The sequence below is a fragment of the Macrosteles quadrilineatus genome, unplaced genomic scaffold, assembly GCF_028750875.1.
Source record: "Macrosteles quadrilineatus isolate MER2022 unplaced genomic scaffold, UCM_ALF_1.0 Scaffold_9__3_contigs__length_116548681, whole genome shotgun sequence".
Lineage (NCBI taxonomy): Eukaryota > Metazoa > Arthropoda > Insecta > Hemiptera > Cicadellidae > Macrosteles > Macrosteles quadrilineatus.
In genome coordinates, this window is record NW_026542602.1 from 50710271 (window position 1) to 50737945 (window position 27675).

General features: G+C 36.0%; 1 protein-coding gene and 1 non-coding gene across 3 annotated transcripts in view; both read right to left on the minus strand.

Annotated features, from left to right (window-relative positions):
* Nucleotides 1-27396, minus strand: part of LOC129002236 (uncharacterized) — a 61935-nt gene extending 34539 nt beyond the window's left edge. The window contains exon 1 of one of the 2 annotated variants that reach the window (XM_054429894.1): nucleotides 27300-27396. The gene's annotated coding sequence lies outside the window, so the exon portion shown is untranslated. Of the gene's footprint in view, nucleotides 1-19805; nucleotides 19926-27299 lie in introns of those variants that run through there. The other variant, XM_054429893.1, reaches the window with a different exon arrangement.
* On the minus strand, nucleotides 22640-22712 carry Trnar-ucg (transfer RNA arginine (anticodon UCG)). Its single transcript has one exon. It is a non-coding gene; the product is annotated as a tRNA-Arg (tRNA).
* Nucleotides 27397-27675: the final 279 nt, after the last annotated feature.

The following is a 27675-nucleotide window of genomic DNA, read 5'->3' on the forward strand; positions in this document are numbered from 1 at the left end:
TTCCAATCACATTTATTATTTACAGTGTATGTTAATACCCCCGCCGCAGCAAACCTGCAGACTTAGCGAATTTCCATTTGCCTGATTGGATTTAAACTAAAATGTCTCCTTAAAAATATCACATTTATTCCCTATTTAAACAGAATTAGTTTAATGAGTACTTAGGTTTGCTGCAACAGGGAGGGTAAACAAGTTTTTTTTATGTAAAATGTTAAAAGGTACTGTGGTTTAGTAAGAAGTTAATGTATTTTCCAAATTTGATTAAAATATTTTCATAAACAAGCAAACTACAACAGTTGACTTATGCTCCATAAGAATAACATGGGAATTTTAAAATTACAATTTTTTTGAATTTTCTCCGTAACAATTAGGCGCATAATAACGCTTCAATATACTAAATTATTTGTTTTTTTAAGCTCTACAAAATGGTTTGAAAAGAAATTTAGAAATTTGGTGTTTTTAGAGTCAAAAATGGGAAAAACCTATTTTTACCCCATAAAACCCCCCATGCTCCCCATAAACCCCCGTTCCCATAGTCCGATCATGCTGGTTCGCGAACTCATTCAAGTTTATCCCGCCTTACACCTTCAAACCAAATTTCATCAAAATCGGACAAAAATTACTCAAGTTATCGTGCGGATGGACATATATATATATATATATATATATATATATATATAGATATATAAAAATTTGAACGAATGGTGTTTTTGGCCTCTGGGGACATCAAAATGAAAAAGTAAATCGGTCCCGGGCTTAGGTCTTACCATGAGACCTACGGTAATAGCTACTTCCCTATAGGGAAATTCGCTAAAAGGAGAAGTATGTGTAGTACATTGCATAGTTTTTGTCGAGTTTTCAACCGCTGGACCTCAACTTCATTGTACACTTCATTGTTCATTGATCACTGGGAAATCCATTGTAAACTATAAGATATGCACTCTAATCAATGCAAATACTTTAAGGTTATGTGAAAAAATATTTAAAGGAATCAGCAAAAATAGTAATACATAATTGCTGGGCAGCGGTCTATTGCAATTCATTAGGGATATACTGCTTGTATATTTATAATATATATATAAATGTTTTAATTAAATAAGCGATTTTCGGTACTAGGGCTGGAAAATTTTAATCACAACTATAGCTGCCATTTCGACCCTGGACAGCAATGCGTAGCTTTCAGCCTCCAATTAACGTCTGTAAAACTACTAAAACATCGTATTGCGGTGAAAAATATTTGCCAATCATACTCAATCGACTGCAGTTCCTGATTTAATTAAGGGTATTATTAAAAAGTACTCGTGCAGTAATCAATTAAACAGGGTAACGAATTGAAGGATGGATACAACTAGACTATAAGGACGCAAAATACGCGTAGGTACAACTAGACGTAGGGACTACTAGACGGAGGGACCACTAGTCGTAGAGACTACTAGTCGTAGAGACTACTAGTCGTAGGGACAACTGGTCGCATCCGTACAAGCTAGGTGATACTACTTGTCGGTGGGATACACGTCTAGTTGTACCTACGTCTACTTGTACCTACGTCTAGTTGTACCTCCTAAAAATCTGCAGGTACAACTAGTCGGGTGAGCCACCGTCTACTTGTACCTACGTCTAGTTGTACCTACGACTAGTTGTCCCTAGGCCTCGAGGTACAAGTAGACGGAGGGACAACGAGACGGAGGGACAACGAGACGCGGTCCCGCTAAACCCAGAGCTAAGCACCGGTACTGCACACGTAACGCATTTTCTCTGAATAAAGACAATGACATCTAAATAAACAATGGGATGTAGGTCGGTCCAACAATGGGCTATCAGCTGATAGATTAATCATCCTGTCAGAGGGCAACGAGTATTGTTAACCAACTCTGGATAGTTTTTGTCTATCGAATAAATAACTGTGATGTTCTCGACGCCAAATCGAATGTGCAGTGATTTGACGGATTACAAATTGTTAAAAACTAACATACTCCATTACATGTGAATTATTGTACTACCATAGACAAACCATACGCCCTTAAGATATTCCATCCTTATGGAACAGCTGAAGCTAACTGTTAGTTCTGTCCGGTGTACTGTAGAGTCGTGTTTTGTTTACAATTCGTTTCTTGCTATTTCGTAATCTAAAACCTCGTTTAACCAAATAAAACTATCTAATCATAAACAATAACATGTCTACTAGCTATGTAGCCAAACGTGAGGCACAAATCATGAGAAACTAACCCTAAAATAATAGAAACAAATTGTAAACAAAACACGACTCTACAGTACTACGGAGAGAACAAACAATAAAATTGGCTTCAGCTGTTCCATAAGGATGGGAAATCTACTAAGGGAGTGTGTTTTATCTATGGTACTACTGTCTCGTTTACAAAATAAAATACAAATTGCCCTTACATGTGAGGTATTCAAAATATATAATTTTGAAACCAAGTTTCATTACTTCAACCCCCAATAATTAAACTATACAAACTAAACCAACTTAAACATAGAACATCTGTTTGCTTGGATTGCAGTGACAAAAATAGAACATTTTTATCTTTCGGTGACACTTCATTACATGTAAAATCCATTTAGGACAGGGTCTATTTCCAAAACAGTTCACCAAGACTAGGGGTTCCACAAGGATGTGTTCTGGGTCTGTTGCTCTTTTGTTCCCTTGTTGCTCCTTGTCAAGGCTAAATGCGGCCTGAGCCTGACTTATGATGTGAAGAAACGACCAAGGGCTTATCCCTCAAGGCATGAAGGGTTCTGTTATTTATTTGTCACCAACTTGAGACTAGTTATTGGACCACGCGGTCCTAGAGAATTTCACTGGTTATATTCTGTTAAGCTTTTTCGGTAAGAATAAATTATTATTTTTATGTGATAAAATTTTTTTGTGACATCACTAAACAATGATATTTTATCAGCACAAAAACCATCTTCTTCGTGAAACCAACTCAAATAAATATCCAGAATCACTGGACCTTTAAAAGCGAATTTATTTTTATATTGACCGGAAAGTCTGGCTGAAGTCATTGCTCTGGCGGATCGTGGAGGAGGAAACTTGGCAGTTACTTTGTCAATATCGCAAATCGCAAACACATTTCTGGCGAAGTTCCACACACACACCGGACACGGCGCTTTGTCATCTTCTGCTTTGAACAAAACCGCTTCAGTCATCAGAAATCAGACAAGTCATCAGTCGGCTGTCATCAGTCAGTCATCGGCCGCCAAGAAATATCTGCACTTCACAGACAAGTGTGTATAGACAAACTAAATTCATGGAACTGAGAGAGAATGTAAAACTGCTTGAAAGTTATTGTGACGTTCATTTGTTTAAGATCACCGAAAGGTACTTGCAGATTAAAGAATACAAGGAGTGAGGTGATTTTCAATTTCTAATGTTTGAATTTCAAAATCATCGAATCAGTCACTAGAGGATTAAAAAAATAGAATACAAAAAATAATGTGTGTTATGGTTCAACAATTAAATCTCACTTGTACATTTCCTAACACTATCTCCATACAATATGATCCTCTCTATTATAAGTGTTGATTCAATGGGTTGTCTAGACTCTAATTTTCTTTACTACCTTTTTTAGAATATACCAAACGCTCTCCCCACTCTCTCTTTATTTTAAACTGGTATGTATAAATATTTGTAATTCGGACTTTAATTAACTGCGCTAAGTTTAATGGAAACACCCCCAACCTCTTTTCAAAACTTTAAAACACCGTAAATAAATTAATGATTCTATGCATGACAGAGTTAACTAACATTATAGGGTAAACGCTACCTACCTACAAAATATCGCGATTAATTTAAACTTTTTAATTTCGTAAATCAGCTGATTGTGTAGCGGTTCCCTCAGAGAAGCTATTAATCAATATTTGAGCCGATGGGAACGTGAGTCCACGTGGTCGAGCGGTCACCCACCCAAGGTATAACCACGCCCGACATTGTGTGACTTTGACATCGAGGCAAAACACCGAACTGGTTGTAACACACACTGCGACTATTTCTATTTACAGTATATTGTTATAGTTACCACCAAAGGTGTTAGAACAGTCGGTTGGAACGGTTACTGAGACACACTATGGAATACTCGCAGTTAGGTAAATAATTATGACAAGGGGCCGGTTTGCAAATTGCAACATTGAATAAAAAAATAAAAATAAAACTGGCTGGGTAGCTGAGTATTATAGTGCTAACCTCAAATCTAAAGGTTGCCGGATCGATTCTGAAAAACGCCAGAAGAATAAGCGATTCAAAATGGATCCTGCTGATCATTGGTTGCAATTATCATAAAAAACAGACCCTAATAACGTTGACTTGAGCTCATCCTGTTTGTTTACAGTTGTGTTTATTTACTTAAATCCTTTCACCCAGACAGCTGTGTCGTCGAAAACATACTAATTGACTCTTGACAAACGAATGATGACATAGAGAATAAAAACATTTACAATCAGCTGATTTTATGTTTAACACGGTAGATTGAACCAAGCACAAAGAGTGCAACTTTTGAACATTTAATAACTAAATTAAACTTGAGCAGTTATACACATTACGCTCAAAAGGTTATGAAGTACACATATATGTGTCAAAATTACCCTAACTAAAATCTCTTTTGAAAACCATCCAACCAAAGGATACCTTCTGGTATTTTTATGAGATTAAGTGTGGTCTTTTACGAGGGTTGTTGGGGATGATTTCGCATGACTGACCGTTGTTATGTAATCTGTCTGGACAAGGCTTCGGCTTTAGGCAGAACCTGATTATAACTGATTAAAGTGTCTAGGAGCACCCTGGCCTCAGCGGAGGCCATTTGTAAAATCCTAATTTTTCTCATTTTTTTTATTTCGTGCATGTTGGCTATAATCTGTACATAGGCGTCTCTATTTTTAGAGAACTTAGATTTTAACTGTCTACACATAAACCAGTCAAATATCTAACTACTTATGGCCAACATCGAAATCAAAAGTATTAAAATTAACCCGCACTAATATTAAATGTATTGAACATAACAGACGGCTGAAACAAGATAGCAAGGTTGATAACATGTACAGTGAGCGTGTGTGCTGAGTTACATAACGACAAAGTTTGTAATCTCAGCATTGAGAGGTGTGTTCGTGTACATGTACAGTACACAGACTGTACATGTACAGTGTACACAACAAACAGCTGAGCTAACAGATGGACAACGCACCATGTGTTACTTCATGGAACAGTGAAACATCACATTCGTGACAATGTGGGAACAGTGACACAGAGCCGTTGCAAATTGTATGTAGTACAGGATAAAACCACTCAACTCATCATAAATAGTTAATTGAGACTTATTATTATCAAAAACGCGTAGTGAAACGCGAAGTTGAAGTTGGTGTCCAACCTCTATACAGGGCTCTTTGCCGACCTTAAGGTATTATTCCTGGACAACAAACAAACTAAAGTGTCACGTCATATTTGTGTCGAAAAAACCGAAGGGAAGCTGTACGGGACAGTTTTAAGCTTTGGAAATTTGTATCATGATATTTTAATTTAACTTAGGTCCAGGAATTCTACCTTAAAAGGTCGGAAGAGTTCGGGGACACTCTGTATTTACACACATTCAACTAATTTACCCCTTAGATTGAAGAATCAGTGTAACATAAAGTGAAATAACTTGTTTTGTTTCTTATTGACTTTAGACAATTTGTTTCTTTAGTTATAGCATTGACTATTGGATACTGAAGTAGACGTCCCATCTATATGGAACAGCTGTAGCCAATTTTTTGTAAAAAAAAGTATCAGATATTTATATAACCTATTTCATGACGAGATACCATTTGAAAAATCTTGCCTGCCCGAGAAATAGAAAGCCAAACTGCTGAATTCAATTTCAATTATAATTAATATTACAGACTGCAGCATATCCAAGTTTCTGCAGAATTTATGTTCGTGATACGATATATCATATCGGTAAATCCATTTCAGTCCACAACAATTGCACGCGCTGGTCTGGTTTGTAGTGATTGGTTTGTTTGCTTTCGAACGCTCTATTTACGTCTGCAGATCACTCTACCGCGCGTTGCATCTCAATTTTACAGCTTCATACTTTGGTTATGCGCCTCGCTTTCTGAAAGGACTCACGATTTTAAACCCTAAACCGACAGCAAACATTTGTTTAGATAATGTAGCCAAGGATACTATAGTCTGTACGATGGAACCTGTCTCCTACCCCTACGTCAACCTTGGATTAGCCAAGTCATAGGAAGATAGAGGGCCACGAGACAGATTACTTCATCCAGGATATAAAAAATGAGGGAAATAAACCTTGATGAAACTTTAGCCTTGGGTTAGATCCTCGTCGATACCGCAGGAAATTACGTTGCATTTCTTACATCGCAAGTAAAAGGCAGAAATCCTAAGGAAATTGATGCATGTCATAACGCAATAATAATAACTATTACAATCTCGTAAGGAAATTAAAATAATTAAGGTCTCATTTCGCTCTGCGGATTTCCGTTTGCGTTTCCCGCCAGACATTCCACCGGAAGCTGGCAATCAGCTGTTTGGTGACGTCACTGCTTTCTCCTAATGTTTTCCTTCTTCAGTTACTTCATTAGTAATTTACTAATGTGTCTTCTCCACACAAAACTCGCTGACTGCTTTTAAAAGTCTTCGAGTGCGCCTGAGGCATGTTATTTCTCTCGAACAATAAACGGAATTGTAAATTATCCGTGGTTCTAGAATACTAAAATCCTGGAATGCTTGAAGAAACGTGCTTTAGTTCCAAATGTTTGTTCTTTTCTTCACATTGTTTCAGTGCACTAAAAACGCTTCGTAGCAGTTACGGAAAAGAATTAAAGTATGCGATCTGTATCTGGAACTGTTATAAGTTCTTAATCAACAGACCTTTTATGTATCGAAATCGACTTTAGACAGCAATTTGGTCAAATTCCGTCCATGTCTCAGGGAAAGTAAATATGCTGGGTATCCTCAATATCAAAGTCGACTGGTCCATTCCAGACTCCAGAGAAGGATGCAAACCTTGACCTTGCCGTGACCTTGGCCGCTATCCCAAGGCTACGCCTTCACACACGTATGTGTATTGTGATCGTACTAAAGTACTGTTGCTCAAGCTCCTTTATCATACTCTTTCATTGTGCCCATTGTGATGAGCGATGTGACAATTATTGTGCTTCGTTGAATTGTAGTTAGGTATGTCTTTCATTGAGGCTGCACGTGCCAACCGAATCATCTATTGGTCTTTGGGGGTCTAGGATCAAATTAACTCCTTGACTTCTTCTCCAAAATCATCATATAGGTTTTTTTTATGAAAATAGTTTTGGAAAATGGAACAAAATGGCGAATCTATTTAAATTATGAAAGTTGAATGCCACTGTAATGATCACAAGAAACATATTTTCCTACCACTGCTTGGAAATGATCATATTGCCACGCCTTTTAGACCTAACAGTAGTACGCAAAATAGCTCATTTACGCTCTAGTGCGGGAATGGATCATTTCCGCTCGCTAATCAGCTGATTTCCCTGTTGGCGTTTCTACACTAACCACAGCCGCGGATCCGGTACCGCAACATTCGTTAAGCAAATAACATAACCTAAAAAGCAAACATAACCTAAAATACATGTTATATACAACCAAAAAGTTAATCTGTGTGTTGTGATAAGGTGGTATAAGGGGTGGTAAGGTGGGTGTATAAGGTGGTGGTAGGAAAACTAGTGTGTGTATTACGAGCACAAACAGTCATTGCGCTCTTAATACACAAACCGCTAATTTGTTCATAATTCTTCAGAATCAGAGCCACAAGCTAGTAGCTGTCAGACAATATCTTCAAGATGCCAAAGTTCCTCAGACAGCTGCTTGTGACAAGTAGGCCAAGGAGTAACTACACTCACATCGTACAAAACTGATTGTCATAGCCGAAGTTTACAGTGCCATTAGAATTGCTAATATTTAGTAGGCGTGGCTGTGGCGGCCCTTCCTTTAGTGGTGAAGCTCTTGGCTAGGATGTGTGTCTGTGTAGCAATATAAGCACAATACTACACACACACACATTGTAGTGACTCATCTTTGTGTGGGAATATAAGCACAATCCTACATGCACTTATGGGACATTTCCCCTACGTAACATTTTTTACGTTTTCCTTGCACGTTGGCTGTATGATGAATAGTGTTGAAAAGAAGCAGGCTAGGGAAGAACTTTTACCATGAAAAATCTAAAAACGCTGACCAATGGTTTAAGACCTAGCCCCGTCCCAGGTGGAGGAGAGTCTGGAAGCAGGTTCCAGCATACAGACTATAACTGTAAAAATCATGGATTTAATTTTTCTTAGATGATAGAATTACCTCTAGTTTCTTGAAGTTCAACCTTTCAAGGTTTTTGTTAACCTACTTACTTAAAATATTTGTATTTCTGTAGTGAAACAGGTTCTTAGTTGCTGCATTACTCATTTTATATCACCAAAAAGGATCTAATGTAAAACTGGTTGTCATAGGTCACGTACTGTATTTCATCAGCTGTTTAACCCCCGAGGGAAGAGAGCACGAGCTGCCCTTGTCCAAAAGAGCCCTTGTTTCCACCCTATTTTTTTGGGAGGGGAGGGGTTGAGAATGGCCAGATGCAGATGATCAAGTGATAAGTCTGATTGAAGAGGACTGGAATAAAGGTTGTTCAATGGGCCTTGATTGCGACAGATGACCCAACAAAGGTGGATGGGGGGCTTTTTGATCTAACCGCGGAAAAAAAGGAACCATTAAACATAGTTTCTCTCATCCAAAACAGTGAAATTAATATTTAAAATATTAAACGAGATGCTAGAGAAGAGGCAGTTATTTTACTTGCAACCTTGGATCAAAGGACAAGACCATCTCTATACTATTACAAGGCCACGGCGTATGTGTGGCAACGTCGCACCGGCCGGCCTGTTGCCATGGTGATAACAAACGTATAAACATAAACATTGCGCAGACGCTTCACCATGAATAAGTGCAACAGCTGTTTCAGTAGGCCGGGATTGCGGCGTTGCCACTTTTCTCTCGCTGCAGCCTTCTTTCAGAGGAGGCTATGACCACACCAATGACTAAACACACCGTTTTTGCATGGAGAGGTGTAAAATCATGGGGATACTGTTATTTGTGTAGGAATTAGCTACTTTGCACCCTGTAATCAGTGCTTTGTCAGGTAACTGTATGGAAAAGATATTAATTTTTAGAAATGTTATAGACCTATTGACCTATTTTGAGAAGTGTAACTTTTAAGCAATAAAGTATAAGACATTAAGCAAGCGATGGCTCTTTGCAATTGAATTGAATGGTAAGAGCTCACTAAGACAACAGTTATAAATTAGATTAGCATTTGATTAAGGCAGCTTAAAGATAAAATTTACTACAAAAAGTATCTTTAGAGTCAATTATTTGACCCTTTAAAATGTTGATTTCTTAAAACTCGTAAAAATAACCGAAAAGGAACCCACGAATTCCGCAACAAAGTTTTGTCAAAGCCTTTCACATTTTAAGTGGGTTCCAGGAAAATGGACGCAGCGAATAATTATGCTGACGAGTGACGAGACACTTTTAGGTTAATTACGTTGGAGGTAATTACACTAAACTACAGAAATGTAATTTCTCTAACGGATGGACTATGGCAGTGACACAAATGTATTTTCATTGTTGAAAGTGTAGTTAATAACAAACACATAGAGAATACTGCAGAAAAAAGTAAAAGCATAGACTAACCAACACAGTTAGACCTCTTATCCCATTTTAAATTTTGAATCTCGTTTTTCGTGTATAGTTCATGTCCGGTGACACTGATCGCTAGGGGAAACGGACAGAGGAGCGCAAGTCGTAAAACTGTCAACCCCTCGGCCGAAGAAATCGTCGGGGTAGGACCAAGGAGCGCAGAGGTGCTTGCGCTCCTTGGTCCTACCCGTGCAAGGAACTAATCCCCGACTTACGAGGGTTGAACAAGACAATGCTTGAGTCGACCCTGTGAGTAAATCCCATTAGTCGCGCCTCACTGACTGCACCATTGATTCAGGTATATTTTTCTAGTGCAACTTATTACCAAACTAATGTATCAACAAATTACCAGGCCGTACACTTTCACTTTCGAATTTAAATTGCAATATAAAAGCTGATCCTTCAGTTGAATGTTAAACCACATTTAGATTTTTTTTATTTTATAAAAATGGATTTTAAATAGGCTACTTTTTAATAATTGCGACTTGATTAAGGTAGGTGACTTTAGTCTTCATGGTGTGGATCTAAAATCAATGAATGGAAATTATTGTAAATAAGTAAGTTTATTCACTTTTAATAACTGCTTTAAACAAACATATTCTTTGAAAATAAAGGGGTATTGCATCGTTAGTTTTACCTTAGAAAAGGTGTTGAACCCTATTAAAATGTGCAAATTTGCAATGGGACCCCTCGCTATGAAATATACTGATTTTTATGCAGGAATGGTTTGTAAAATCCTTAGCTAATTTAAATCCATGAATACAATTAAATGCTTTCAACGTGTACCCACCATTGATAAAAAACCTGAATTTTACATCTTAGTTTTATAGGTAAATTCAACACACAGAAACCATCTCTTTTTGATGATTTATGATATGTAAAATGCGCATATCCATTGAAGTACTTTATTTTTCCATTGATTGATAAAAAGAAAAGGTAATACAAAACATACGTACCAATACAGTATATAGTTGATATACTTTGCAGTTTCTCAGACTCGAGAGCAAGGATCGGAGTCAGAATTTTACTATGTATATTGTATTTTTGTCAAAATGATGACTTTTTATGTGGACAATTTTGTACTATTTTGAATCCCTTCCAAAAATACAAAATGGGCCATTCTCAATTCATTTCACATTTCTTAGGAGGTAAGCTTTACTTTTTAATGCCAACAGTGATAACATAATATTACAAAAACAAGATTTTACAAAGGAACAATTTTTTAAAGTTACTTAGCCAACACTTTATATGGTAGCATGAATCAAATTCCATATAATTTTAAAGTTATTGCAATTCCAAATCATCTTCCTAATTTAAACTCAATTTGTATTACTTTCTTTTAGTTTTCGAATTATCATCTATATTTGGCGTTTATGTTGTCACCATGTAAAACGTTTGTTAAATGACACAAATTATGTATAATATAACACTAGTGTACATGTTGCTCGAATTCGAGCAATTGCAAAGTATTACAGGAGTTTTAAAACACGAATAACAGTCATATTTACAATGAGTTTAATAGAGTCAACTCAATGATTACCGGTGTGTAACTCAGACCATGTTTATCTTCGTTATTGATCAACCTAAAGCATTCCGGCCGGTTTTCTCCTTCTCAAAATGCCTCGCTGTACAGGCAACACAGGTCATTGATAGAGACCTCCCGCTATCTCCGCGTCCCGCCATCTCCGTGTACCGCTACCTCCGAATTTCAGAGTGACCCCTATAATCCTCGGTTACTTCCTGCGTTAAGACTTTCCGTCCAAACCTAACTTAACTTAACCTAACCTCCTAACCTGACCTAACCTAACCTAACCCACGGGTTAAATTTTCATTAAATCTTCCATCCACGGGGCTTCGCAGCCGTGGATGCAATGACAGCTATCAACGTAGGCAGTGACGGGATTATAAGGGTCACTCAAGAATTCGGAGATGGCGGGACAGATTTGGGTTCGGAGATGGCGGAACGCGGAGATAGTGGGAGCACACGTGATAGAGGGCCAATTGAGAACGAAAAGTCTTTTTGGGGTAGTGTTAGGGCGCATTTGTAACCGGGAGTTGGTAAGCTGCTCCCCCGTGCCTGGGACGCCAGCGAGTGCGTCGTGCAAAATGCTTGTCTTGACTGTACTCTTCCATTCCTGACCTTAATCCCTTCCTTGCGGGTGTGAGTAAACTGTTCACCCTTGGCTGTTGCATACATTTGATTTATGTTCACTAAACTATTGAGTTACAGACTAGTTAGAGTTCAATTGTGTAATAGAATTCTACTACTGTAATACTACTGTAATAGGATTCTACTAGTAGTAGTAGAATGTAAGTATGTAAGTAATAAGTTGAGGGAATAAATAAATTACAGCAACCCATTGTAGTTTCCAAACACTATGCTGCAATGATTGTCGTACCACTACGCAAATATAGTGCGTCCAAATTTACATTGTACAGTTTTGGTTGTTGCAAATTAAAACTGTTAATCAAACAATTACAAATAATGTGTGTTTGTTTACGTCGACAACATACAAAATATGATAGTAAACATTAAATTTGCACCGTAAACATTCTTTTCGCATGGAAAACAATCATGCATATTTCTGGTGATAACATAAAACAAAAACAATTGATTTTGTGTGGTATGTCTTGAGGTAAAACGTCCGTGCGCGGTACTCCCACGGAAACAACTGATATACTAGAGCACAATCTACAGCATAATCATGACACCGACGAAAGCAAATATTCAGTCCAAACAAGTCAAGTAAATTCAGTCCGATATCAAATAGCTGCAAAAGAAAAGCAACAGAACAGTTGTTTGAGAAACCCGAGAAAATCATTAAATTGGAATTAGAATTAAGTAGTGGAAAGGAAACAGTCACTGAAAAAGCATGCTATAAGCAATTAATAGTCGTCATGCCTTCAAAGCTATTTCAAAATTGTATGAACTATACCTGCAAAACAAAATAATGTAAACATTTGATAGTTCTGAAACGCAGAGAGAAAGTTTAGCTGTCTCGAATAATCTAATATGATTTTAATTATAATAGAATAATGCAAATTTAGTTCCGTACTAGTTAGTGATAAGTATTAAATTTTTATTAAACTGCACTTAGAAAATTATGCAGTTTGTCTGCATTGAAATTGGGCTTATTAACGTAGGACAAAAACCAACTGTTTTTAAGATTACTACTTCGAATGCATAATACAGTATCTTGCATTGTCTCTGTTAACATATTTATAGTTTCAAAATTACTCCTTACATTTTCATTTTAAAGTAGTGTATTCAATGAGGCGTGACTAATGGGATTTACTTGCAGGGTTGACCCAGCCATTGTCTCTTTTAATCCGTATAATTGGGGGATTAGTTCCTTGCATGGGTAGGACCGAGGCGCGCAAGGTAACTCTGCGCTCCTTGGTCCTACCCCTACGGATTTTATTTATGACCTCCCATTAGAGCAGGTATTGTGCGCTCCTCGGTCCGCGAATCGATCGCTAGTGTCGACGAAATCTTTTCTATTATTTTAGGGATTTGATGTTTTTTGTTATATAACTAGGGGACGAGTTATTGTTTATAATTAGATCGTATTATTTGGCTAAACAAGGTTTTAAATGACTGAAATAACAAGAAATAAATTGTAAACAACACACGACATCTACAGTGCAACTTGCAGAACTAACAATAAAATATGGCTTCAGCTGTTCCATAAGGATGAGAAATCTACTAAGGGAGTATATTTATAGTATGTTTTATCTATGGTAAAAGACTGTTTTTATTCTGTGATAATATATATTCATAGAGCTACAGATTTATTCCCGTTTTATCATCAACTCTACGTTCTTTGACATTGGACAAACAATTCGGTAAGATTAAACAACCCAATCCTACAGCATGAGTTATAGTTAACAATCAATCTGGTTATTAAAATATTCTATCTTTATTTATCTCTTTTCCTAATGTTGGTTTTTCTTCAGTTTAAACAACTAAAGGGGACCTTAAACACTATATTTGATCGGTTATCAATCTTTATCTTTGTCTACAAAGTCTAGAAAACTGTAGAAACTGCCTCGTCACTCCGACAAACATCCACATCCACTCGAGATTTAAGAGAAAGTAATGAACATTGTACAAGCCCTTGAACTTTCCGTTGAACATTCTGTTTACACTGGGAATGCTATGTTCATCTCTGATTAGACCGGATAATAAATCCCAAAGAATCGTCTCCAAGAAGCCGCCAGCTGTGTTTGTGCGTTATTCTCATCTCGGAGGTCTTTCCACTTTCTCTGTCCAAGGCAAACAGCTGATCCAATTATTGCCTTTAACAGCTGATTGATTACAATTCTACCAACGTTCGCGAATTTAATCACTTCGCTCCGTGATAGGAATGATAAGTAATGCTACTTTTGCTTTACAGATATGGGTTGTTCGAGATTATTGGGTGAAACATGACATTTTGATGATCAAGTTAGAAAAAGCAATACAAATTTTTATAATAAAAGGGTACGTAATTTATAATGGGGTATTTAATTTTAGGAAAGAGGTTCGAAATGAATAGATCATTTTATATGGCTTTAAAAAGATATAATAAAGATTAACTTTAATTATTTTTATACCAAAAGATTATGCTTAAAGACGTTCTGAAACATTTTCTATCAAATGAAATCACAGAAAGAACATGTTTCACGGTGCCGAAGATCAGACGAAATGTTGGACCTGAGCCCCTTAAGGTTTGTTTATAGTTGTGTTTATTTAGAGTCCATTCTCCCAAAAGGAGAAGGCTGCGTGGTCGAAAACATTCTAATTGACTCTTGATAAACAAAGTTGCACTCAGACCACAGTAAACCCATTCACCATCCTCTCAATCAGCTGATATGTATTTGTGTTCATTGTAAGAACAAGAAAGTGCATTTTTTTAGTTAAATATCAATGTTCGAATTTTATAATTTCAAGAAATAATGATAAATTTGAAGACTCAAGTCTCTATAGGCTCAAATCAAGGGTGGAGGAGAGTAATAAAATTGTCCTACACCTGATATTTTATTCCTACACCGTGAATAGTAATGGTTTGTTGTTCCACAAGGCTGGAAGTAGTTCTACCATAATGTGATAGTTTCTCAGTCGTCTCTCACGCAATGCTCGACGGCAATCATGTTCCTAATCGCATTTCAACCCTGAAGCCCTTCTAGACAGATTATGTAACGTAAGCTGTAATCTCCACTCGAGTGGATGACACCCTGCCACCCTCTAGGCGCAACCACAAAACCAGCCACTCTCACCGGTGCAACTACACAACCAACCACCTCCCGGTCGCAACCATCTACCTTCCTGGTCGCAACCACTCAACCAGCCACTCCTCCACCCACCAGGGCGCAACCATGCCACTAGCCACTTTTTTGGGCGCAACCAAGCTACCCCCTACCCCTCCCCAGCTCAATCGCGCAACCAGTTACTCTCTATGCGCAACCTCTCAACCAGCCACCCTACCGGATACATCCACGCAACCCATAGCGCATTCATAGCACGTTGCGCGCAATGTATGATAGAGAAAGTCCAAGTACTATGGTTTTCTTGAACAGAGATGACTACGTAGATTGAGCCAGACAATATTGAATTTGCACAATTTGCGCCAAAATTGATCCAACTACTCTCAAACTACCTATAATCTCTCCTAGCATCAAATTGAATTTCATTGCATTGGTTTTTATGTGTTACTATACGTAAGTACAAAATAAGGTATTATCGCAATTTATTATTGCACACAGAACTTAGTTTTAACAATTTATACGACAAATAGATAAATGACAATGATTTCACACAAAGATCCACCTTTTGGCACCAAACTAACATTTTGCAGTTGGGTTTACTACATACAACATCTTTACTTCTCAATTTGGGTTTGGTTAACCTAGAAAACAAACCTATCCTTTAATAGGTTAAAGATAAGATACAGCACGTCTACATTCACTTGCAAGTGCAGACGCAATCGTTGCAGATTGCAGAGTCCGCTGGCGCAACATCCGTTTTACGATTGCGCGTTTATAATTGAGGTATTTATTTTAACCTGTGCTATTTAGACCAGCGATTTGATAGCTGAAATCCAAGAGCTCTTGCGTGCAAAGTTCACATAGATTAAGTGAAACTTTTTTAAATCTAATGATAGTGCAATGTATACGATTTTATCTAAATATGTCATATCACTGATGCAAATTTCTATGTAGGCCTATACGATTATGGGGTTATTCAAGTTGGATATGACCAAAACATTATGCAAGAGCATTCTTTAAAATGCTAAACTAGAATTTAGTACCATTTTCAAAAATAGTTTTTGACAATGAAGATTCTTGAGTGCATAATATTGTGTTGTAGGTAAAACTGTTTTTCCCCTAACTAAACTTATCCATTTCTGAGTAATCGTAGCCATTTCCCGTTAGTGGTGTTGCTATAAGGTATTGGCATTTATGTTAGTAGTTTTATTAAATTTTCTTCTCCAACAGACATTTTCCTTCAGGATGCACATCGCTGGTTCTGATTGAATTGCTTAATAGTCAAACCTAGGTAATTAGCAAGAAAGTGGAGAATTCATTAGTGGTTAATTTACTGTAAAATCTACGCTTTTCCTTGGTTGGCAAAGCATGGGACTGGTTCTTTTAACTAATAGAACTGCCATTGCACAATGCATTTTTGCACAGCATATAAAATATTACACCATTTTATCACATATCCCATTGGGGTGGTCAGAAAGACAATTTTCGTATTGTAAATATTGATAATTTGTTATGGTGTGACAACTTTTTTAATAACTTTGTAAAATAATTATATTAATTTGGCTATTTTCTCATTTATTGATTTCAACTTTGAAGCCTGCGATTGCCATCAAATAATAAAGCTTAGTAACTGGTACTTTGGTACTATACCAACCACACCAATCAATCGACTCCAAATAAGATTTTAATTAATTTAAATAACAAAATCTTCCTAACTTAACCCAATCTAGCCTTACCACTCTTAGGTTAGGTTAGGTTAGGTTATGTTAGGTTAGGTTATGTGAGGTTATGGTATGTTATGTTAGGTTATGTTATGTTATGTTATGTTAGGTTAGGTTATATTAGGTTAGTTTAGGTTATGTTATGTTAGATTAGGTTAGGTTATGTTAGGTTATGTTAAGTTATTCTATAATTATTAGGCGTGGTCGTTATGTGTGGTACTACAACTTAATGACACAATTTAATTACAAGTCTAATCACTCAAAACTAAAATAATCATCGACCAATCATCCAAATTGCATTATACTTTCCCGCGCGGCGGCGAAACAGAAGAAAGAAGTGGCAAAGCAAGCGGCAAAACAAGGAAGAAAGTGTGAGGAGAGAGGAGAAAGTAAAATGGGGCTAGACCGGCGCGTGCCTGGGCGTGCGGGCGTCGGCCTACTTGGGTGAGGTAGTGGACATCCAACGGTGCTACGACCGCGCCCTGGCGAGGAACTCTTGTACCGGACAATCAACAATGATATAACAGAAACAGATACAGTAGAACCTCGATAACAAGTCTATCTCACCTGGAAGGTAAGGATGGCTTCTTTTCGAATTTTTCAACAACATGCAAGAGTCGTATGAAATCAATGGTATTCGAAATTACTCTGTTGTCAATGGCCACTTGTTATCGAGGGTCTTCTAATTGAGGTTCCTCTGTACAGACTGTACAGTGGGACATTTGGGTACACAAAATTAGTGTTCACGTAAGATCCATAAACATACAGTTTCTGTTCTAATATTCATGAAACTTAAGATTTAAGCAGATGAACATGGTATTAGATAAAGCACAATTCGTTCACAAGTCATAATTAATGATGAGTGTTCGTTCATGAGGGTATTTTCACCAAATGAAATAATTAGTGAGAAGTCTCTAACCTCAGGTTCTTTTCCGTTTAATTCACTACCACTACTTTTTTATTGCAATTCCGATATTTTTAACATTAAGCCTACACTATGAATATATCAGTTGTAAAATTAAACTATTCTAACCTAACTAACCAACCAAAATTGCTGATTATGAAAAAGTTCTGGTAGTGAATAAATGGAATTGCAATAAAAATTAGTAGTAGTGAATTAACGGAAAAGGAAATTCTTTCATTTTTATTTAATGGGTGAGAAGGGGGGATGTATTTTGACTACAAGGCATAAAATATAGGCTACATAAAATGATAAAGTGAGTGATACATACAATATCAATGAATCATTTCAACGCTGGAAAATACTTGATATCTAACAAATGACGGATATATCACTTCCAAAATTGGATTGAAGGTTTGTAAGTAGATGGAACGTAACAAGAAGTGGGCGTGGCTTAGCGTAAACTTAAATTGGATAAACTGTGTTCCGAGCGAGTCTATAGGCGCTGGTGGATGCCTCGTGTTGTTGGATATTGTGTTGGTCCATTGGATAAAATAAGCAATGCAGTGGAGTGGTGGGATATAGACAGTAGACATGCTAATATAACTATAAAGAGTAATTGGATAATCATTGTCAGAAAAGTAATGCGTCCGATTCCAGCATATCCCCAAATGGTTAATTTGGGAAACTTATTCTTAAATCATTTACTTTGAGTAATATTACTTTGTTTAATAGTAAACATTTATTTACTTTAGCAAAATCATATTTGGTCAATAGTAATGTTAAGTGGAGGACAGTGAACGCAGCAATGACATCGTCTAATTAACAAACTCTTTTTACAGCTGTTTAACGTATTTTAATTGTTGTACAAAATAAAATAAAAATGCATTTCCAAAATCGAGATAGACTTTATACCTTTCTGGTTTGGGCATTTGGGCGGCAGCTGCCTTAAAATTGAGGGCCTCGTAGGGAAGGGTAAGGGGGGGGGGAGAGAAACACCTTTTGATTACTAAACACAGTTTGATATGCATTCAATGCATTGAATGGGGGCTATTATACAGGGTAAGAACAGACCGACCGCTCCTCCTAACATCATGTTAAAACAGCTGACTTTATGTTGTTTTAGTAAAACTCTTTGTAACAATTAATTGCTGATGGTTTATCTGATACCAGAGAATGAAGCATCAAATTGCTAAATATAAAACGAGAACAAACACAATAACACTACAACTTTTGTGATAAGGAATAGTTTTGTTGTTTGTGATTAAGATGATGACGAAGAATAAGAATGACGATAGCTTATCAGTACAATTAAATTGTCTCTCCAAAGCTATATAATCCATAGACAAAAAGAATAAATATAGACTGTCAGCCGTGCTGTGGTTACCATAGGTTCTGGCGCACACAGCTCGGAGCACCATGTGGTTACAGCGTACGACCTACGTACTACAAGGTGCTCCCATCGGTGTGCGCCAGAACCTATGGTAACCATGGTAACCGCAGCACGGCTGACGGTCTATATTTAATTCTTTTTGTCTATGATCCTACCACAGACAACAAAAACCATTAAAGTAAACAACATTAAAGTATTAAATTGTCTGTGATCATACTAACTTATTTGCTAGCTTTTACATTACGTAATTCATTCAAACAGGTGTTTGGGTATGACATACATTGCATATAGTCCATGAGTGGAAAACAACCTTTAACAAGTCCAATTTTATCCGCAATAATAATAGCAACGCCAAGGTCATTTTGAAGTCGAGCACTAACAGCATTGATAACAATATATTTGGGTGATAAGAAATGTTTAAGGTAAAAACATCTATTGGTGAATCTCATGGTGGATTGCTAGTAAAAAAATAATAACTATATAAATTGTAAACTCATTAACTTTAATTATTTATTTAAATCTGCATACAAATATTTTCTGCTTTTTGAGGTAAACCTATATACGTTATTCGGTTATATCGTTCTACTAAATAACCGATACCAGTAACGAATATACAGTAATAGGTACATACAAATATACACCATACTGCATTTTACTACCTTCAAATTCAAATTTTCACCCTTTCGAATGGTGATTATTGTATACTAACTTTACACAATATATTCAAAATGATAACACAACTTCCGCTCATAGTATACATCAAACTTTTATGAAGCTACTTTCTACTAAGATTATAAATGTAAATACCTCCGAAGCGCATGTGAGGTGTACACAAACGATGATAATCCCATGGAAATAATTCAAGGTCAAAAACACATTTCACAACGAAAACACCGGCACTCGACACAGCAACACAACCGAGCGGCACAACGGTTTGATAACGACTGAAGCAAAGCGCGACGCGGCGCAGAGATGTAGCGGCGGGGACAGCTGGGAAATCAGCTGATCTCATTGTTGTCAACTTATCAATGGTAAACGATACATTAACAACATAAACTTGATGCTTAACCACGACATATTTTAAAAACTGAATGGAAGGTTAAATCGTGTACCTATATTGTGTTTATTCTTGTAACCTTGTTGTAACGAATAGCTTTGACCGAGTTATCGCATAGATTTTTAGTCGACATTCCTCAATAATCGATACAAGAGGAAATTACGATAACTCAATGTACCAGCTGATAGTGGTCTTGTAAAACCTGTAGATTTGGCAACACTGCTCCAGATAGAAATCAGATGATTAATCGGATCAGCTGATAAACGAAAATGATTCATGAACAATTTAATTTCAACATCTTTCATATCCGGTTGTTTAATTTTCTCAATTTGATAAGACTAGAATTTTTTCAAATAAAATATAAACTTGCTTCCTAGTTGTTTTATTTATAAAATGGGTCAAATAGAGCAGTAATATTGTTCCAGCGGACTTCTAATACATACAATTTTAGTTTTGCCTAATATTAAGTTGTGCAATGATAGTATAATGTAAGTCTTTGGGAATTATTTATTGATAATGCATTTATATTATCTTTTGGAAAAACTGGTCTGCAGGATACAGTAAATTACCATTGAAGTACAAAAGTTATCTCTGAAGCAAACGCAACCGTTACCGGTATCTAACTTGGAATATTAAATATTTTGCAACTGAATTATAGTGTACGTAATTGGATAAATTAAACAAAATTTTTAGTTTATTTTTCACGTAGTATTCTTATTGGTCATTTTTTTTTAGTTGGTATTGTTTATACAACATTTTCGTAAAATTCCAACATTTTCCCACCAATTCTTGCAGGACTGCACTAATTTTACAGACATTTAAATTCTAAATTACTCAGCTAACCTAAAACGAGCTTTGACCTATAAGAATATGTTACTTTTAAACTTTAATATCCCCAGATTTAAACACAAACTACGGTAATATCTCTGATATACTTTAAATGGAATGTCTTATCCATTGATGACATATCAGCGGTATAAGTGCTGCTATTGTACTATATAGAAATACAATAGGCCTACAACACAATACCTAACTAATGTATTGTGTATTGTCTCCGTATTCCGCGGAACGTATTAAAGGGAACGGTTTCTCCTAAGTACTGTATCGTGCCCTACTTAATACCATAGAGCACATACTAGATTACATTACAATCACAGTAGAACCTCGATAACAAGACTCTCGTGGGATTAAATAAGACTTGTTATCAAGGTTGACGCATTCTATGTGTGCAATCACATTGTGATTAGGGGTAAATAGATTCAAGGGGGCTTAAAATGTTCGCAAAAGTTACTTGTTATCGAGGGTCTTCTTATCGAGGTTCCACTTTACAATACCGTTGGTTTATCAAGCAACAAACAGGAACTCATATAGTGAATCATATTAAATTTTAGTTGTAATTATTGTTTATTATGATTTATTACGATAATGATTTACGATGATGATTTATTTATAAAACTATGCAGTCATGATAGGTTGCAATTTATTTTGACACGATAAAAAATAATTTGGTGAATTAAAACAAAATGGGTCTTTTTAAAGAAATTATTAAAATAATGCCACTACATTTTTTTATGGATTCAGCTTGAGAATGAGAATGTAATGTACAAGTATTTAACGTTTACTTCAGTCTATATTCAAAGGATTAAAAAACTACATATTTATTCAAGCTCTAACCGCATTTAAGAAACGCCTGCAAAAAGTGTATTGAGTTGTATTGTGTTGCATTTCACATCAGATATGCAGTTTTTACTTGGTATCACATACTTGCAGGCGCGGATTTCGAATTATTGTTTGACAATGTTTTAAATTACCAACCAAATTTCCAGTCCACCGTTTAGTTTTTATAGTGCACTTAAAATAGTGGTATAATGCTAAATTTTAATTTTAAAACAGTAAGTAGTGAAAATTGAAAATGTGAACTAATTAAAATTATATAATGGTGGTGTTTAATATTTTTCAGGGCAAAATCTATTTTGGAAAGGTATTTTTTATAAAATGTAGCCCGTACTGCTTTTAAAATTAAAAACTCTTTAATTTTTATGCACCACATTGTTTAATTCTCGTGTTGCAACAAACCCGCTTAATTCTCGTGCAACAATCCTACATACTAAACTAATTAATTTAACCATATTGCATATTTATTATATAACTTCATGATATAAAATTAACATTTGGACCTATTTTTAAATATAAAATTATGCTTAAAATAGGTCCTACGAAGATCAGAATAATGCGCTAATTGGTTAAAAATATGAGCCAAGATAATATCTACTTCCATTGTTTGGAGTAGATATTATCAGTGTGCTTTAAATGGAAAATGATAATTGTTTTACTGTTAACAACACATAATATGTCGATAAAAAGATTTAAGTAGTTTGCAATTTCGTTCAATAATACCGTAATGTAGCAACAATATTCTACTTGTTGAAACTTTCACCGCCAAATAATTCAATACCAAAAAGGATTCTTTGATATTTTCAGAAAGATATTAAAACAGAGTACCCAAGAGCGTTTTACAGTATAAAAATACTACAGCGAATTAATAAAATTATTAGTGGTCATTTTTGATTGGCAAAATGATAAACGACCGTGACAGGACTCGAACCTGCAATCTTCGGATCCGAAGTCCGACGCCTTATCCATTAGGCCACACGGTCCTTGCTACATCTGAGTGAAAAACGGCAACAAAAGCTATTTTGCACTAAGATAAAATTAAAGGCAACAAAATATTACGAAAGTGTTTCAGTGTTTGTACATTAGAAACTCGATAACAAGACTCCCATGTCCAATGAGGATTATTAAACAAGACTTGATATCAAGGTTGACTTATTATCGAGGTTTGCAACAACATGTGATTAATCTATAAGTATAAAAGAGGATGTTTTGTATATATATTTGTTTGTTTGTTTGGCAGTGATAAACTCAGACACCGCTGAACCGATTGCCACGAAACTTGGTACATTGGTGTAGAATGTCATGGAATAGGTTTATACACCATCAATTTCGTGATCCGTCCAATCGGCTCCGCCCCAGTGGCTCTGGAGTTTCCCGTGTTAACCTTATGAGAAATGGAATTAATGAATCTTAACAGCTGTTTCAATTAAACAAGTTGGTTCTGTTCTATGATGTTCAATAGCATTGAAGTTACAAGGATTACCAACAGGGTGCAGCACTATTATTTCTTTTACATTTATGACAACAGCTAATTTGCAACCAAAAGGTGAGTGAGCGTAACGAACGAACTTCAACCTGGAGGCGAGTTAGCGTAGCGAACGAGCTAACCTGAAGGCAAGTGAGCGCAGCGAACGAGCTCCAACCTAAAGGTGAGTTAGTGAGCGTAGCGAACGAGCTCCAATCTAAAGGTGAGTGAGCGTAGCGAACGAACTTCAACCAGGACGTGATTAAGCCATGCGAACGAGATCATCTTGAAAATTAAGAAGTTAAACGGGGCAAAGCCCGCGGGATTATAAATAGTCAAAGGCAAGACAACGTCTGCCGGGTTCAGCTAGTGGCAATATAAATTCAATGATATGAAAATGACACTTGTTATCGAGGATGATTTTGTAAACGAGGGTCTCGCTATCGAGGCTCCACTGTACTTTTAGAAGACAGCGGTCAAGATTATACTAGTCTAGATTTTAATGAAACAGATAAATAATACGAATTGAGTAAAATAGGGTGGAACTTACGTGATATAAATATCAACGGTGTTTTATGTACTGTTTACAAAATGTTAATGCAATGAAAAAGAACAGCTGAATAAAAGTCGAGTAACGATCAGCTGTTAAATCAATTCTAGGAGAATTAACATTTCTAACCAGCAATAAATTGAGGGATGCATAGATGCATTGAATAAACTTAAAAGTTTATTTTACTAGTACAGAGTATTTTTAATGGTTTTAACCATAAAAAAACTAATTACTTTTTTTACTAAATGTAATTGTTAACGTTTAAATAACATTATAAACTTGCCAATCATTACTTACCAATTAATGTATATATTTATTAATTAGACATTAGAGTTTTGGAAACAATATTTAATATTGCTGTACTATAATGTAATTGTTTTACCATATCCTTATACCCTATGTGCTGTGGGGTAATCAGTTAATGCAATTAAACATGTTTTATTTTATTAACTCCCCGTACACTTTGTAAACACTTTAAATTCGTCATTATTTTTTTTAGTTGATCATATATAAAAGTTTCAATCTTTATTTATTATAGATTGCAGCATTTTTGTTGTTTTAATCTCGTTAGAAATATAAAAACACATTTTATGGAAATAAGAAATAACAATCCGTGGGGACTTTATGTACCTATGTAAGATTTTTTACATACATTTTTTTCCGAATAGGGTTTCAAAATTTGGTCTTGGTAGTTTTTAAAAGTGTTACTTGACATGTTATTTTTTCATTCTAGAATTTCCAAGCATGTTGAAAATATGCCAATCCATTATCAAACCAGAGAAATGTAGCTAAACGAAACGTGCCATGTCAAGTATTTGTGGGTGTAACCTCTCCCCATTCAAAATAGCTCCTCTAATTGCGTTGTCTGATTCTTTGTTTCCAAGTAGTTTTGGTGCCAACTCGCAGCCTTTGTCGCGCACGGCCGGTTAAAATTATCATCTGTCATTTCATTAAAAACTAGAACATTGTTTATGCTTTATAAAAAAAATCTATTAAATCCCTAATTGCAATTGTAAAACTGTCCATGAAAATATTGCTTCTCACTTAGATAATTAAGTGATAGTACATAGAGTCACTAAAGGTTTGCTATTGATAAGAAGAACAAAGCTATAAGCATAGTATAAAATACAGAGTAGAAGACATTTCTGTACCTGAAGTGTGAAAATTTACCTTCAAAATTTCAATGATTGTTCAGCGAGCTAGAAAATATAAACAGTATACCTGGGGATTACTCGTCGAAGTAAATAATTGGATTAATCGGTAGACAGATAGTAAAATTTATTGAAAAAAAAATTCAAAATTAAAGGTAAATGGTGTTGATCTGAGTAATGTTTAAATGCTTACTCCTTACCAAGGCTAAACCCACCACTGACAGTAGGCTGACTCATTTTTTTGTTCAAAAATCCAATACTAAAAATAACACTCTCTTCGGACAGTATAAGAAACATTTTTAGCTATTTCCCAAGTCGGTGCCGTACTGTGTACCACTTCGCGCGCTAGAAGTGTCCGCTTGTGCCGCTAGATGTCAGCGCAACCAATAACTCACGATTCATCGATAAAAGCCGAGAACCTCACAACTTTAAATACATTTTTTTGATGCTAATAGGTTTATAATGATTTGTTGAGTGGTTGAATCTTGTAATGTGAAGTTTAATCAACACGAATGTTCCTATTGAAAACTGAAAATACATTTTTTTCACAATTTAATTTGCGTCAGAAGTAGTTCAATATACGACTGAATGTATAGCATTGTTGAAAGTATATAACAGGTCGCACGAAGCAGGACTCTTATCGGGACGGTGGATGGACTCCGGGCTCTGGGTCGGAGGAGGGTGGGGTGATGTTCCCCCGGACTCACATCATGTGCCCAAATCATCATTCATTCTCTGATCGGGAGCCGGGAGTCCGTCGACCGTCCGACTCTTTTGATATTTTTGTTAAAATAACAATATAATCTGACCGAGTATTCTTTTAATAAGTAAATCCACATTTGGTGTGGATATGATCAAGAAGGTATATTATTCAAGTTTAATTGACATCAGCAGTGAATCGTCAAAAATACAATCATCACAGCTGTTTGATCAAATGTAAACTTGGTATCGCTAAAATAAGTAACAGTAGCTAGGGTAGGTAAAGCCCGTCAAAATCGACGGTTCCTCTCAAGGCTTAGGCTAATTAATCTATCTTTGATAAATAGAGTAAAATTATACATTGTTTAAGCCTAAGAGTAAAAACAATAATTACTATTGGCACTATCCCGTTATTTACAAAATGTGGTTGATCATTCAATGAATAAAATATTTCCCATACAGTACATCATTGGAGTTATTGTTTCTACGTTAATTGGGTGCTCTTCTTTCGAAAGAACCTTTAAATAGTATTAAAATCAAATTGGTGGATCTTTTGTGGTAAGCACTTCCGCGATTTCATCAGTGCAGATTAAATCTATGCTTTTACAGCATTTGAGGAAAAATATCTGTTAGTTGTGAGGCTCGTGCTTACTTCAAAGGGAGGTCCACCCTTAAGCTGTGTAGGTTTAATTTTTCCTTCGTCACGTCGGTCATCATAGCGTACTTCTGTGTTACTTTTAAAGCTGAAATTCCTTGACATACGGATGCCAGTTGTCTCAGCCTTATCAACTACTGTACATAAAGTTGCCAATATCTCTCTTCGGAATGTAGGTGTAGTGGTAGTAATGTAGTGAAACCCATCTTATCTCCTATTCCTTTTTTCTCTAAACCTCCTTATTCTTGACAGCCTTCACCAGGACGTGAAGTAAACTTATTTGGAAATTCGCATACGTAACATTTAACTGAAATTTGTTTGTAGAACGCTATTTATGTCGATCATTCAAGAACGTTACAAAGTTTTCCACTGAGGATATTCCATTTAACATTATTATTATTATACACATTATATAAACATTATAATTATTTCAAGATAACATTTTAACTTTGCTCCAAATTGTCGCTCAAGGTAAAGAGATGTTCATCAGAAATCACTTTCAAACATAAATGCTTTTACAAAATCGTTATCGATTTGTTCTTGTTGGGGCTAAAGTTATTACTGTATAAAATGCCAGAATTGTTTAGTGATGGAGTACTATTGCCCCAGAAGGGCATAGAGTCTACTATAGTATACATATCTTGGTTACAAACTTCAAAAAACAATGGTAAAGTTTTTCATAACATATTTAGGACAATCTAGTCATCTTTGTGTTTAGGTGTTCAGTTAGGGACATATCAATGTGCCACAACTATTTTGTAAAAGAAAAAAATCTTTTGTTCATAATGCATAATTAAAGCTCAGTGGTGACTGTGATTACATTGTTTTATATTCATCTATTATCATTTTACCAGTTTATATTTGTTGTAATTTAATCTGTTTGTATTTTTTTCCTGGAAAAATATATCAGTTAAACTCCGAAGTATGATGAGGAGATACAAGTTATACGATAACATATTCAAATATATTCTAAAAATTAGTAATTTATTCACAAATAAATTAAAATCACTATTGGTCAGCTGATAAATGACAAAACAGCTGATTGCTCACCCGTTATTCGGTGTCTGCGTTGGATACCACCAATCACCTTCGAAAAAAACAAACAATTCAAACGCACGCACCCACGCACTCGCGCACTCGCGCACTCGCGCACGGCCCGACCGACAACAGATCACTACCTCCCCGGCCTGACGGCCACTGGGCAGTATGCCAGTCCGTTGCAGTTATTCTAGGCGTCTATCGCCGGCGCCCAGACCATCAGACGGATGCAGGTAGGACACAGAGGCTAGACAGGTGCCTACCTAGAATATGGGAAGTGATGGAGACGCTGATAAGTGGGGGAATTGGGAAAATGTAAAATACCTAACATGTTTACTACGGGGTACAAATTATGTCACACCTGTGAAGATTTTCTTAATTCTTAACT